Source organism: Oncorhynchus kisutch, linkage group LG21, assembly GCF_002021735.2.
Source record: "Oncorhynchus kisutch isolate 150728-3 linkage group LG21, Okis_V2, whole genome shotgun sequence".
Taxonomy (NCBI): Eukaryota; Metazoa; Chordata; class Actinopteri; order Salmoniformes; family Salmonidae; genus Oncorhynchus; species Oncorhynchus kisutch.
The window spans coordinates 14,950,831-14,963,730 of NC_034194.2; the positions used below are offsets into that span (position 1 = coordinate 14,950,831).

A 12,900-nucleotide genomic window follows, 5' to 3' on the forward strand; every position below is an offset into this window, starting at 1 on the left:
TTCAGATATCAACATGTTAAAGCAAACACGCCTCTCTGACATGTAGAACAAGGAATCACGGAGGTTCTATTTATGCCATTTCTATCTGCAACGTTCGAGCACGTTTGGAAACTGAACGTGGCCCTGTTTACAATCCCCTGTTCCTCACTAAAATAATCCTCCCATTCTATTGGCTGGCGGTGTTGTCAATCACTCCACTGGTCCCGTTAGTTTAATTGTGGCCCTGCAAAGACAACGCCATCACACTCATCAGCTACAGCGAGGGAGTGGGGTAGCACGAAGAAAGCGCTGGATTTCTGCAAGCTATTTGGCCATTATTTTCACAAAAACTATAAGCGTCTGTCTCATCTACAACTACAATGGAATACATTCGTCCGGTTAATTAAACGCCTTCGAATCGGTAAGGAAACGTTTATCCTTTACTATCCTGTTTAGGTTGAATCGCTCCCTATAGCTAACAGAACTAAATTAATTACTTTGATTGTATCAATTGGAACAGCAAATGGGGTCAATTTAGTGTGTTCTTGTGGTTAACGCATTTTGTCTCTTGTCTGTAGGTTGATGTTACAGATCAGATGTTTCCGAAATATATGTATAGGCTTTCGTTGCCATAATAAGAACGTGCAAATTGCATTGACCAGTCGCAAGTATCCTGCCCTCGATCCTCGAACGCGTTATGTGTATTCATTAGAAATAAAAATCAATGTGCTGTGTCTGCAAAAACAGTCAACCTTCCGTGCCTTGTCGCATTGAGCCGCTTGGTGAATTTGTTTACCATACAGCACTAGTAGCCTAGTGATAACCATCTCTATCAACATTCTACCCAATTCATTCATAAAAGATGGCATCACGATGAAGGATACAATGAAGCAAATGTTGATTTCTTGATTGGTTTCTATTGGTTGACGAGTCTTTATATGGTGAAGCGCTATAGTCAACCAGTGAACAAGCTTGCTATTACTTGGTTGTGAAGACCGTCGTACTGTATGTTGCCAACTTGTATTCCTTCACATCCTTTACTCTGTGTTCATCACAGCATTTTGTTGATGACCCACTTTTTTTCCATTACAATCATTTAGAAATATTACAAGACTTGGATATGACTCATTCAGAATAACAATGCTATTCATGCATATTTCAAATCATCTTAATTACATGAAGTGGGTTGGATAGTAACCTCCCCATTGAATACTCCTGAGAATATGCAGTCTTTGAGAATAAACCAACCCATTGTTGTGAAATTGGTTGCCACTTTCCGTTGTTAGTTGGGGTCAGTTGTGCTGGTTGACCTCCACATTCTTCTATCAATACAATACAAGGCATCCTTCCTAAAAAAATCAAGTCATGAATGCACTTACGAAAATTCCTCTGTGCAGTACAGGTCGCAGACATAGTAACGGGTTGTGTATTACATAGCTGTGGCCTAGTTTACATAGGCCAATACATTTTCATTGTTTTGCATTATGCTTACCTTAGCAAATGGGAGTACTGTTGTATTGTTAGTTTCTTATTCTTTAACTACTTGTCAACAAAGGTCAGATGCCATACCAAGCTATATTGGGTCAATTTCCTTCATACCCTGTAGGAAGGTTTTGTCAAAGACTGGTTAGATACACTACATTACCAAAAATATGTGGACACTTTCTTGTTGAACATCTCATTCCAAAATCATCGGTGTTAATATGGAGTTGCCAGCTGCTATGCTGCTATAACAGCCTCCACTCATCTGGGAAGGCTTTCCACTAGATGTTGGAATATTGCTGCGGGGACTTGCTTCCATTCAGCCACAAGAGCATTAGTGAGGTTAGGGCATTGATTTTGGGTGATTTAAGCCTGGCTCGCAGTCAGCGTTCCAGTTCATCCCGAAAGTGTTCGATGGGGTTGAGGTCAGGGCCCTGTGTTGGCCAGTCAAATTCGTCCACACCGATGTCAATAAACCATCTCTGTATGGACCTCACTTTGTGCACGGGGGTATTGTAATGCTGTAACAGGAAAGGGCCTTCCGCAAACTGTTGCCACGAAGTTGGAAGCACAGAATCGTCTAGAATGTCATGCCATTGTATGCTATAGCATTAAGATTTCCCTTCACTGAACTAATGTGCCTTAGCCCGAACCATGAAAAACAGCCCCAGATCAATATTCCTCCTCTACCAAACCTTACAGTTGTTTTTTCCGGTACGGTAGTTGATGTCGGAACGATTGTATCTGGTCTCTCCATCATCTTAGTTGATGGCGAGACAAGTTGCTTAATTCTTCACTAACCCTTGGGCTACATATCACATATGCTGCTCTTCAGTATTGATGTGAATAACTCTCTCATGTGTGTTATTGTTTTCTTTTACTAAAGCTAAGAATGTTAAGACAACTCGCCTAGGCTTGTACTATTCTCCCAACTTCCAGAGTTCCTGTAGCTGTTGGTTTTTGACCAATGACTTGGGTTGGCACGGCAACTCGCTGACTAAACTTACTGCAAGTCTTTCACAGAACAGTTGCTCGTATTACAATTGCAGAACATAGGCCTATATTGCCGGCTTGATTTCAGGTGCCAGGCATGGATGCATAGTGTAATTGTTTGGTGTGAAAAGCTGTCTGCAAGGTGCTCCTGCGTTTTTTTTTTGTGTGTTTTTTTTGTTTGCAGGATCCACAATGGTAACCTTGGAAACTACAGAAATCCCTGCTCATGTTGAAATATCATCTTACATAGAAGCCACACACACACCAACTCAACGTGGTTCACAAGGTTACGTTCCATGGGCGGCGGCCCTCTTTTGCACATGTGGGTACGCAGACTCGGGAGCAACTGAGGCCCCTCATGATGAGTTCAGATTATCTTGCAGCCCCCACCCCCATCAAATTTGCCCCTCCCCGATGTACACGGATGAGGTTTGTTTTGTCTAATTTCAGCACAAGATAGAGCAAATATTCCCTCCTCTCTCTTCAATATTCCTTAAAGTTTTGAAAAAAAGGTTTGGACTTTTCCATAATGCATTTTAGCCACTGTTGTCCTTGTAGAAGTTTCAGCTTGGAAAGGGCAAGTGCATTCTGCTCTTGTCATAATGAACTTCCCTACAGAGGCGAGCTCTTTTGGGTAATTTAACCTGATAGTAATGAGGTATGCAGAGCATTTTCCTCTGTGTAATTCACCACTTGGCACCTGGAGCCCACTCCCAGTCAGTCTGCATACAGTGCAGTTTGTAAGTCAGATATACAGAACTGTACACTTTCTCCCATTCACTCCCATTCTTCTGCTGGAGAGAGAGAGCTGCCAAACCACCATGTTGCTGCTCACTGTTGATCCTGTGACAGCATGGCATGCTGCTACTCTCTGCTGTCGCACCACAGAGAGACAAAACTGCTCTGACCTGCTCATACAGTAAATCACGCTACACAGTCGCTTCTTTGGACTGGGTTTTTGTCCTTTTCAGGTGCTTTCATTTGAACTGGGATGCTTTGGTTCATATCTTGCCCAACATCGCCACCTTTGTTAGCTAAATCAATCCAGGTCTTTGTATTGTCATTTTGGCTGGATTTATGCTAGTTGGATGTGCATAACACAACCCAACCACTTTCTACTCTATTTTGACAATCTGGTTGGGGCCACTGTAGTCACGGTCTTCTGTGTGACATTTCCTGTCGCCTCGCCCTCTCCTCAAATAGCAGAGGCCATTTTGAAAGGGCCATGACCAGGGGCCTGTGTTGTGTTCAGTGCTGATGTAATCGCATAGCTGCTGTTCTGCTCTAAGCCCACGTTCGGTCCGATGTGGGGCTCACGCGTGGGTCGTCCCCCTAACCTCAGAGCTCAGTAGCCGCTCTGTGCTCAGCATCAGCCCAGTGCTCCGAAGGTCACACACAACAACAATGATGCCATTTGTGTGACAAATCTAGTGTGGGGAGATGAAATCTGTCTCTGTGTTTTACAGTTTTTTTGTTCCGATTGTGTGGTTTACACTGACGTACTGATGGGCTAAAATTAACAGATTTTTACAGATGAGTAAATGTTTAACCATGGATGAATCCAGAGTATGACAGCTTCACTAGGGGGTGTATGTTGACATCACAGGCGGCTGGTGGCGCCTTAATTGGGGAGGACAGGCTCATAGTAATCACTGGAACGAATCAATGGAATGGTATCGAACACATCAAACATTAGGAATGTGACCAAAATAGGTTTTTACCACCTGAGGAACATTGCCAAGTCACAGCCGTTTCTCTCTTAGGCTGATACAGTGACTCATCCATGCTTTTATTACAAGCAGGCTTGACTACTGTAATGCTCTCCTGTCTGGTCTACCCAAGAAAGCCATTGGTCAACTGGAAAACCTACAGAATGCTGCAGCGTGGGTACTGACCAAGACCAGATGGAGAGCACACAGTACAGCGGTTTTAAGGTCTCTGTACTAGAGGTCGACCGATTAATCGGAATGGCCGATTAAATAGGGCAGATTTCAAGTTTTCATAACACTCGGAAATCGGTAATTTTGGATGTCGATTTTGACGATTTTAAAATGTATTTTATTTATTGACTATTTTTACACCTTTATTTCATCTGTATTTAACTAGGGAAGTCAGTTAAGATCATATTCTTATTTTCAATGACGGCCTAGGAACGGTGGGTTAACTGCCTTGTTCAGGGGCAGCACGACAGATTTTTACCTTGTCAACTCAGGGATTCAATCTTGCAACCTTACGGTTAACTAGTCCAACGCTCTAACCACCTGCCTCACGAGGAGCCTGCCTGTTAAATGAATGCAGTGAGAAGCCAAGGTAAGTTGCTAGCTAGCATTAAACTTAATCAATCATAATCACTAGTTATAACTACACATGGTTGATGATATTACTAGTTTATCTAGCGTGTCCTAAAAGGACTGTCGTTGCTCCAACGTGTACCTAAACATAAACACCAATGCCTTTCTTAAAATCAATACAAAAAAATATATATTTTTAAACCTGCATATTTAGCTAAAAGAAATCCAGGTTAGCAGGCAATATTAACCAGGTGAAATTGTGTCACTTCTCTTGCTTTCATTGCACGCAGAGTCAGGGTATATGCAACAGTTTGGGCCGCCTGGCTCATTTCGAACTACTTTGCCATTATGACATAACATTAAAGGTTGTGCAATGTAACAGGAATGTTTAGACTGATGGATGCCACCCGTTAGATAAAATACGGAACGGTTCCGTATTTCACTGAAAGAATAAACGTCTTGTTTTCGAGATGATAGTTTCCGGATTCGACCATATTAATGACCTAAGGCTCGCTTTTCTGTGTGTTATTATGTTATAATTAAGTCTATGATTTGATAGAGCAGTCTGACTGGCTTTTTTTTGTCCTCCATTAATCGGTATCGGCGTTGGAAAATCATAATCGGTCAACCTCTACTCTGTACTGGCTGCCTGTGAGTTTCATAATTCATTTTAAGATTCTTCTATTGGTTTTTACAGTGGCAAGAAAAAGTACAGTATGTGAACCTTTTGGAATTACCTGGATTTCTGCATGAACTGGTCATAAAATTTGATCTGATCTTCATCTACGTCACAACAATAGACAAACACAGTCTGCTTAAACTAATAACACACAAACAATTCTACGTTTTCATGTCTTTATTGAACACACCGGGTAAACATTCACAGTGTAGTTGCGGATCATACCTGCACAGCGGTCAGGAGGGATTTTGGACCGTTCATCTTTACAAATATGTTTCAGTTCAGCAATATTCTTAGGATGTCTGGTGTGAGCCGCTCTCGAGGTCATGCCACAGCATTTTAAATCGGATTGAGGTCAGGACTCTGACTGGGCCACTCCAGAAGATGTATTTTCTTCTGTTGAAGCCATTGTGTTGTTGATTTACTTCTGTGTTTTGGGTCGTTGTCCTATTGCATCACTTAACTTCTGTTGAGCTTCAATTCGCAGACAGATAGCCTTACATTCTCCTGCAAAATGTCTTGATAAACTTGGGAATTTATTTTTCCGTCGATGACAACAAGCTGTGCAGGCCCTGGGGCAGCAAAGCAGCCCCAAACCATGATGCTCCCTCCACCATACTTTACAGTTGGGATGAAGTTTTGATGTTGGTGTGCTGGGCCTTTTTTTTCTCCACACATAGTGTTGTGTGTTTCTTCCAAACAGCTCAACTTTAGTTTCATCTGTCCACAGAATATTTTGCCACAAGTGCTGTGGAACATCCAGGTGCTCTTTTGCTGTGCAACAATGGTTTTTTTGGACAGCAGTGGCTTCTTCCGTGGTGTCCTCCCATGAACACCATTCTTGTTTAGTGTTTTACATATCGTAAACTAGTCAACAGAGATGTTAGCATGTTCCAGAGATTTCTGTAAGTCTTTAGCTGACACTCTAGGATTCTTCTTAACCTCATTGAGCATTCTGCACTGTGCTCTTGCAGTCGTCTTTGCAGGACAGCCACTCCTAGGGAGAGTAGCAACAGTGCTGAACTTTCTCCATTTATAGACAATTTGTCTTACTGTGGACTGATGAACATCAATGCTTTTAGAGATACTTTTGTAACCCTTTTCAGCTTTATGCAAGTCAACAATTCTTAATCTTAGGTCTTCTGAGATCTCTTTTGTTTGAGGCATGGTTCACATCAGTCAATGCCTCTTGTGAATAGCAAACTCAAATTTTGTGAGTGTTTTTTATAGGGCAGGGCAGCTATAACCAGCATCTCCAATCTCGTCTCATATATTGGACTCCAGGTTAGCTGACTCCTGACTCCAATTAGCTTTTGGAAAAGTCATTAGCCCCGAGGTTCACATACTTAAGCACACTATGTTTGTCTACTGTTGTGACTAAGATGAAGATCAGATCAAATGATATGACTAATTTATGCAGAAATCCAGGTAATTTCAAACGGTTCACATACTTTTTCTTGCCACTGTAAGTCAATCCACATTTGTGCACTCCAATATATGTCAGACATGTTTTTAAGTTATGTACCCAGTAGGTCCCTCAGGTCCTCTGGCACTGACCTTTTTAACTACCCCAAAGCCTAGGACCAAGAGGCATGGAGAGGCAGCCATTAGTTACTATGTCCCCAGACTCTGGACTAGACGGCTAGAGAACCTGAGGGGGACCAAGAGGCATGGAGAGGCAGCCATTAGTTACTATGCCCCAAGCCTCTGGACTAGACGGCTAGAGAACTTGAGGGGGACCAAGAGGCATGGAGAGGCAGCCATTAGTTACTATGCCCCAAGCCTCTGGACTAGACGGCTAGAGAACCTGAGGGGGACCAAGAGGCATGGAGAGGCAGCCATTAGTTACTATGCCCCAAGCCTCTGGACTAGACGGCTAGAGAACCTGAGGGGGACCAAGAGGCATGGAGAGGCAGCCATTAGTTACTATGCCCCAAGCCTCTGGACTAGACGGCTAGAGAACCTGAGGGGGACCAAGAGGCATGGAGAGGCAGCCATTAGTTACTATGCCCCAAGCCTCTGGACTAGATGGCTAGAGAACCTGAGGGGGACCAAGAGGCATGGAGAGGCAGCCATTAGTTACTATGCCCCAAGCCTCTGGACTAGACGGCTAGAGAACCTGAGGGGGACCAAGAGGCATGGAGAGGCAGCCATTAGTTACTATGCCCCAAGCCTCTGGACTAGACGGCTAGAGAACCTGAGGGGGACCAAGAGGCATGGAGAGGCAGCCATTAGTTAATATGCCCCAAGCCTCTGGACTAGACGGCTAGAGAACCTGAGGGGGACCAAGAGGCATGGAGAGGCAGCCATTAGTTACTATGCCCCAAGCCTCTGGACTAGACGGCTAGAGAACCTGAGGGGGACCAAGAGGCATGGAGAGGCAGCCATTAGTTACTATGCCCCAAGCCTCTGGACTAGACGGCTAGAGAACCTGAGGGGGACCAAGAGGCATGGAGAGGCAGCCATTAGTTACTATGCCCCAAGCCTCTGGACTAGACGGCTAGAGAACCTGAGGGGGACCAAGAGGCATGGAGAGGCAGCCATTAGTTACTATGCCCCAAGCCTCTGGACTAGACGGCTAGAGAACCTGAGGGGGACCAAGAGGCATGGAGAGGCAGCCATTAGTTACTATGCCCCAAGCCTCTGGACTAGACGGCTAGAGAACCTGAGGGGGACCAAGAGGCATGGAGAGGCAGCCATTAGTTACTATGCCCCAAGCCTCTGGACTAGACGGCTAGAGAACCTGAGGGGGACCAAGAGGCATGGAGAGGCAGCCATTAGTTACTATGCCCCAAGCCTCTGTACTAGACGGCTAGAGAACCTGAGGGGGACCAAGAGGCATGGAGAGGCAGCCATTAGTTACTATGCCCCAAGCCTCTGTACTAGACGGCTAGAGAACCTGAGGGGGACCAAGAGGCATGGAGAGGCAGCCATTAGTTACTATGCCCCAAGCCTCTGGACTAGACGGCTAGAGAACCTGAGGGGGACCAAGAGGCATGGAGAGGCAGCCATTAGTTACTATGCCCCAAGCCTCTGGACTAGACGGCTAGAGAACCTGAGGGGGACCAAGAGGCATGGAGAGGCAGCCATTAGTTACTATGCCCCAAGCCTCTGGACTAGACGGCTAGAGAACCTGAGGGGGACCAAGAGGCATGGAGAGGCAGCCATTAGTTACTATGCCCCAAGCCTCTGGACTAGACGGCTAGAGAACCTGAGGGGGACCAAGAGGCATGGAGAGGCAGCCATTAGTTACTATGCCCCAAGCCTCTGGACTAGACGGCTAGAGAACCTGAGGGGGACCAAGAGGCATGGAGAGGCAGCCATTAGTTACTATGCCCCAAGCCTCTGGACTAGACGGCTAGAGAACCTGAGGGGGACCAAGAGGCATGGAGAGGCAGCCATTAGTTACTATGCCCCAAGCCTCTGGACTAGACGGCTAGAGAACCTGAGGGGGACCAAGAGGCATGGAGAGGCAGCCATTAGTTACTATGCCCCAAGCCTCTGGACTAGACGGCTAGAGAACCTGAGGGGGACCAAGAGGCATGGAGAGGCAGCCATTAGTTACTATGCCCCAAGCCTCTGGACTAGACGGCTAGAGAACCTGAGGGGGACCAAGAGGCATGGAGAGGCAGCCATTAGTTACTATGCCCCAAGCCTCTGGACTAGACGGCTAGAGAACCTGAGGGGGACCAAGAGGCATGGAGAGGCAGCCATTAGTTACTATGCCCCAAGCCTCTGGACTAGACGGCTAGAGAACCTGAGGGGGACCAAGAGGCATGGAGAGGCAGCCATTAGTTACTATGCCCCAAGCCTCTGGACTAGACGGCTAGAGAACCTGAGGGGGACCAAGAGGCATGGAGAGGCAGCCATTAGTTACTATGCCCCAAGCCTCTGGACTAGACGGCTAGAGTACCTGAGGGGGACCAAGAGGCATGGAGAGGCAGCCATTAGTTACTATGCCCCAAGCCTCTGGACTAGACGGCTAGAGAACCTGAGGGGGACCAAGAGGCATGGAGAGGCAGCCATTAGTTACTATGCCCCAAGCCTCTGGACTAGACGGCTAGAGAACCTGAGGGGGACCAAGAGGCATGGAGAGGCAGCCATTAGTTACTATGCCCCAAGCCTCTGGACTAGACGGCTAGAGAACCTGAGGGGGACCAAGAGGCATGGAGAGGCAGCCATTAGTTACTATGCCCCAAGCCTCTGGACTAGACGGCTAGAGAACCTGAGGGGGACCAAGAGGCATGGAGAGGCAGCCATTAGTTACTATGCCCCAAGCCTCTGGACTAGACGGCTAGAGTACCTGAGGGGGACCAAGAGGCATGGAGAGGCAGCCATTAGTTACTATGCCCCAAGCCTCTGGACTAGACGGCTAGAGAACCTGAGGGGGACCAAGAGGCATGGAGAGGCAGCCATTAGTTACTATGCCCCAAGCCTCTGGACTAGACGGCTAGAGAACCTGAGGGGGACCAAGAGGCATGGAGAGGCAGCCATTAGTTACTATGCCCCAAGCCTCTGGACTAGACGGCTAGAGAACCTGAGGGGGACCAAGAGGCATGGAGAGGCAGCCATTAGTTACTATGCCCCAAGCCTCTGGACTAGACGGCTAGAGAACCTGAGGGGGACCAAGAGGCATGGAGAGGCAGCCATTAGTTACTATGCCCCAAGCCTCTGGACTAGCCGTCCAGAAAACCCGAAACTGTGGACATATTTAAAAGAGATCTTAAAACACAAAAGCTTTGCTTTTCTTTAGTTTTTTTTACCTCGTTCGTTATGTAGTAAATATTTCAGCTTTTATTTGATTTTTTTTCTTCCTGTAAAGCACCATTCCGTTGCATTCCACTTCTGAAATGTGCTGTATAAATAAAGCTTGATTTGATACCATTCCATTTACTCCATTCAAGACTTCATTATGAGCCATCCTTCCCTCAGCAGCCTCCTGCGGTTGACATGTGAAGCTAGAAGATCATATGATTTCCTCCACGTGAATCCCCAGAAGCATCTTTGTGTCGTTTCTGCTTTTGCATTTTTACTTTAGTGATATGAAAGGCCGGTGTGTTCACTTCTTCACAGCTCGTAGACTCCTCCGCAAAAGGAAACATGGTGGAAAGAATATGACTGAAACCCAAGCATGTGCCACTGGGTCATTGTTGCACTAACATCATCGGATAAAATGATGTGCATGCAACTGATATGCTTGCATGAAAGCCTGTCAAAACAGGGTTGGCTCAGGCCTCATGGAGATGGCCATCTTGGGAATATTCCTTCAAAGCGGAATTCAATTAGCTGGACTGTTTGTCTAACAAGTCCCCAGAGCCAGATCATATCACACACAGACACTGTCCCTTATCAACACCCACACCACCTCTACCTGTGTGGGGGGAGGTCCATTATGAATTCTTGTCACCAGACATTTGACCGGCAGCATTTTAATTTACCCGACATTTTGAGAAATTTACCGGACCCATATGCATTGAGTACATAACCTGATTAGGGCGTCCTCCCACGGTGCTCAGAATGACCAATCACATTCAGATTACGGTAATTAGTCTTAACCCAACATACAATTCAAGGATGCAATGACGTGTGTCCTTCCCGTGCACTTTGAAGATGTTATAATAACTATCCGCATTGACTTTTCTCCGTCAACAAGATGAGTAATGAACAGTAGCCTATGTATAGGCGGCACGTGAGTTTCATGTTTGGGAAGCAAAAAAGTATAATAAATGCACCTTTTACAATAAAGCATTCCATGTATCATCGCATTTGCAGACTTATGTGATGAGTAGATTGGATAGTCATAATTTAGGCTAATAATATAACTCAATCACTGTTCGCAAAAAAAGACTGTTCAATCCATGGCTGAATACACATAACGTAGAGGCTTGGGTTATAGGCAATATCAGATACTTTTATTCTTTCTTTGCATGGGGAAAAACACATTTTATATGACTGGAGATGTTTTAGCAGAATATTTTTTAATACTACAAATTACAGGATAGCCTACTCTGCTGACACTGACAAACAAACAGATCAATAAAAACAACGTTGTCCATATTATAATTTTGGCAGTTTAATTCAATCGACTTAGGGAAAGCTTAGTTTCCCCTACCTAGCCTTATGGACGCGCCACCTATGAGAATATACTATTCCCCCATAAACTTTTATACTACCTATTCTATTGGTCAGCTTGTCGAGAAAGAAATGGCCCAAACAGACTCTGGGACAGTTGTGGGACTACTGAGCTCAAATTCATACGACCAGTAGGCCTAGGATACATTGAAGAAAAAAAAAGTTTAAAGGCTTAAAATGTTGATCAACTATTATTTCTTCACATTATTAGCGCAGCAATGTGCACAAGGCAGCAGGCTACATATGAATTTGGATACCGGACAATGATAGACAGTTAAACCAATAGAACATGGTTTCAATGGCATATGGATGTCTTTTATACAATAACTGCCTCCACGGATATGGTCGGATTTTGAATAAGCTACTATGAAGCAAGGTAAAACCTGCCTCATAATATGTAGTAAAAAATTCAGGTTTCAAAAAATTAAGTAGCTACACTGAACAAAAATATAAAACGCAACATGTAATGGTCTGGTCCCGTGTTTCATGAGCTGAAATAAAAGATCCCAGAAATGTTCCATATGCACAAATATTGTGCACAAATTTGTTTACATCCCTGTTACTGAAGATTTTTCCCTTGCCAAGATAATCCATCCATCTGACAGGTGTGGCATATCAACAAGCTGATTAAACATGATCCTTAAACAGAGGCACCTTGTGCTGGGGACAGAAGGCCACTCTAAAATGTGCAGTTTTGTCACATAACACAATGCCACAGATGTCTCAAGTTTGAAAGGAAGCGTGCAATTGGCATGCTGACTGCAGGAATGTCCACCAGAGCTCTTGCCAGAGAATGTAATGTTAATTTCTCTACCATAAGCCACCTCCAATGTCATTTTAGAGAATTTGACAGACCACGTATGGCGTTGTGTGGGCAAGCGGTTTGGTGATGTCATCGTTGTGAACAAAGTGCTCCATGGTGGTGTTATGGTATTGGCAGGCATAAGCTATGGACAACGAACACAATTGCATTTTATAGATGGCAATTTGAATGCACAGAGATACCGTGGTGAGATCCTAAGGCCCATTGTCATGTCAAACATCTGCCACCATCCCCTCATGTTTCAGCATGATAATGCACAGCCCCATGTTGCAAGGATCTGTACACAACTCCTGGAAGTATCAGGACTCAGGATAAGACTCCGATGCAGACAGTTCGAATCACAGATGTTTATCAAACAGGGGGCAGGCAAACGACAGGTCAAGGGCCGACAGAGGTCATTAATCCAGGGCAATGTCAGTAAGGTACAGAACGGCAGGCAGACTTAGGTCAGGCAGAGGTCAGTAATCCAGGGCAGTGTCAGAAGGGTACAGAATGGCAGGCAGGCTCAGGGCAGGCAGAAT

General features: G+C 45.2%; 1 protein-coding gene across 3 annotated transcripts in view; it reads left to right on the forward strand.

Moving 5' to 3' along the window:
• The first annotated feature begins 223 nt into the window (after positions 1-223).
• LOC109866316 (tyrosine-protein kinase Fyn) overlaps positions 224-12,900 on the forward strand; it is a 72,286-nt gene continuing 59,609 nt past the window's right edge. For 2 of the 3 annotated variants that reach the window (XM_031800378.1, XM_031800380.1), the window contains exon 1: positions 233-400. The gene's annotated coding sequence lies outside the window, so the exon portion shown is untranslated. Of the gene's footprint in view, positions 401-12,900 lie in introns of all 3 variants that reach the window. The other variant, XM_031800379.1, reaches the window with a different exon arrangement.